The following is a 2,873-nucleotide window of genomic DNA, read 5'->3' as shown; positions in this document are numbered from 1 at the left end:
AAGGGTTGATCTCAAAATAGTGCCGACATGAAAAGGTAATTATTCTGAGGTAATGTAATCTGATCCACAGAAAATACAGTAAACATTTTGTGTTAAGGGACTGCTAAGACAAGACACTATTGTCAATTAGTGTCTCCATTGTGTCTCTGGTTTGGAGACTGGGAACAAAAGCAAAACGAGCTAATCATTCCGTAGAGACAGCAACACACACACACACACCACACACACACACACACACACACACCACACACACACACACACACACACACACACCACACACACACACACACACACACACACACCACACACCCACACACACACACACACACCACACACACACACACACGTCTGATCGAGACTCACTTCAGCGTCTCGATCTTCTTCTGGGCTTCTGAAATGCCTTTGTGCAAAGCCTGCAGCCGGTCCCTGCCTGCCCTCTGAAACACAGAGAAGCGTTACAACACACACACACACACACACACACACACACACACACACACACACACACACACACACACACACACACACACACACACAACGCGAAAGGCCATCCTCAGCAGTGCCAACAGTCGTATCGGTGAGAGTAAAACAGGAAGTGGTCAAAGGAGCTCTTCTCCGCTCACATGTGAGCATTAACAGATTAAATATCTCATCAAGTGGAAACTGTGCAAAAGTCCCATCTCTAACCTCTTCAAATGGTTACTCACCGGAACACTATCGCTACTTAAAGCAGCTGTTTATGATGATGACGTATAGACCCTTCTCTCTCTTTGCCTTCCACTCCTAGTCCTCTGACCCAGGGGGTTTCAGTGTGGGAAGGTGAGCCGCCCCTCAGAGAACATAAGAACAGCCCCCCCCCCCCCCCCAATTATTATTGTTGTTGCTAACATGCAGGGGCTTTCAATTGCATTTCAAAGAGGTCCAGCAAGAGAAGATGTCAGTAGAGGCTCTGTTTTCGCCGTCTCCCTTTCTCTTTTTGGAGCACGCCATTTGAAATGACTGAGTGTTCTCTTCTTGTCTATCCGTCGTGCCGAGTCCCAGTCCTCTGAGGTTACCCTGCAGCCTGCCTGTGAGACCGAGACACACGTCCTGCAGCACACAGCTGCAGCTGCCCACCGTTTGGAAACGTAAATAAATAGTATTTTCATTTCAATAATTTACTTCCTATACCCTGCTTCATAAACAATGCTGACATCCTGCTCCTCCGAGTCCGGGGGTCCGGGGATGTGAGGACAGCGCGAGGACAAACATACAGACGCGCTTCACTTCACAAGAGATGGCGTCAATTAACAACACGGGACTAAAACGCTGAATAACCTCATTACGTGTTCGAGGAGAACATAGAACGGTTGACGAAGATGATGCTGTTAACGGGCAGCGGATCCGCTGTGTAGAGAGAGAGCGAGAGAGAGAAGAGAAGAGAGAGAGAAGAGAGAGAGCCGCTGTGTGTAGAAAGAGAGAGAGAGAGAGAGCCGCTGTGTGTAGAAGAAGAGAGAGCCGCTGTGTGTAGAAAGAGAGAGAGAGAGAAGAGAGACGCTGTGTGTAGAGAGAGAGAGAGAGCCGCTGTGTGTAGAGAGAGAGAGCCGCTGTGTGTAGAAAGAGAGAGAGAGAGCCTCTGTGTGTAGAAAGAGAGATAGAGAGCCTGTGTGTAGAAGAGAGAGAGCCGCTGTGTAGAAAGAGAAGAGAGAGAGAGAGAGAGACGCTGTGTGTAGAGAGAGAGAGGAGCCGCTGTGTGTAAGAGAGAGAGCCGCTGTGTGTAGAAAGAGAGAGAGAGAGCCCTGTGTGTAGAAAGAGAGAGAGAGCCGCTGTGTGTAGAAGAGAGAGCCGCTGTGTGTAAAAGAGAGAGAGAGGCCGCTGTGTGTAGAAAGAGAGACCGCTGTGTGTAGAAAGAGAGAGAGAGAGAGACGAGAGAGGAGAGAGAGAGAGAGAGAGAGAGAGATGCGGTCCGCCTCCTCCTGTCCTCACAACTCTTATATTCCCGGGACCGGACAATTGTTATTCGTTCCTACTCGGAACCGAGGTTTGCTTCCCAGCCTTGCTGCACGTCCCGCCCGTCCAACTGTACAGAAAGCGGCGAGATGCATTTCCTTAGGAATCGACAAGCAGAACCGAAACTAACATTTATGGGTGAAAGCGCCACTTGTCCGTCGGACACGTCATTGGAAAGATGTAGTTGTCCGATATTATAAATAACACGTCCCGGACGATCGGACGAGTGCTTTGTGGCACACTGCTCCCTTGAAGCTCTCTGGCGCCCCCTAGGGAGGCGCGCCTGACACTTTGCGCTGCTCCAACCCCTCGCCCCTATTCCACCGAGCTTAGCACTTTGGTTGTTATTCGTTCTTTGCTTGCGAAGCCCTTTGAGCACCAGGAAAAGCGCTATATAGATAACATGTAGTATTATTTATAACATACTAGTTTGGATGTCTTCTCATGGACCATGACCATCCTCAGCTTCCTGAAGTGAAGATAGTTCATGATGGCGCTCAGAATAGTGAGGGTCCTCTGCTTTTCTGGGAGGGAAAGCGACGCCGTGTGGGTTATCCAACAGGGAGGCAGAACATTGACTCTCTGACAGTTGAAACTAAAGAAGGTTTACTTACTTGGAACTAGGAGGTCACTCAGGGAGAAATCGTGCACCAAGCCGATGGGAAAACTTACGCCTAGGAAAAGGAAACGAGAACAGGAAGCGCTCTGCTTATTAATTAAATCTATTTCGTTTGCTTACGTATATCTAAATACTAGGGCCGGGACTTCAACGCGTTAAATCAGATTAATTAATTACACAAAAATTAACGCGTTAAAAAAATTAACGCATTTTAATCGCACTTATTTTTGCACAGCGGAACATTTCTCACTGGATGAGTTTCAGG

At 48.3% G+C, this 2,873-nt stretch overlaps 1 long non-coding RNA gene across 1 annotated transcript; it reads right to left on the bottom strand.

The window, feature by feature from the left end:
• Positions 1-363: 363 nt before the first annotated feature.
• Positions 364-2,654, bottom strand: LOC117446832 (uncharacterized). Its single transcript, XR_004552175.2, has 3 exons — positions 2,604-2,654; positions 2,416-2,513; positions 364-437 (listed from the first exon to the last, which is right to left on the bottom strand). It is a non-coding gene; the product is annotated as an uncharacterized lncRNA (long non-coding RNA).
• Positions 2,655-2,873: the final 219 nt, after the last annotated feature.

Source organism: Pseudochaenichthys georgianus, chromosome 5, assembly GCF_902827115.2.
Source record: "Pseudochaenichthys georgianus chromosome 5, fPseGeo1.2, whole genome shotgun sequence".
Classification (NCBI taxonomy): domain Eukaryota; kingdom Metazoa; phylum Chordata; class Actinopteri; order Perciformes; family Channichthyidae; genus Pseudochaenichthys; species Pseudochaenichthys georgianus.
Note: the sequence above shows the minus strand (reverse complement) of the source record. Positions and strands in the feature narration are given on the sequence as shown.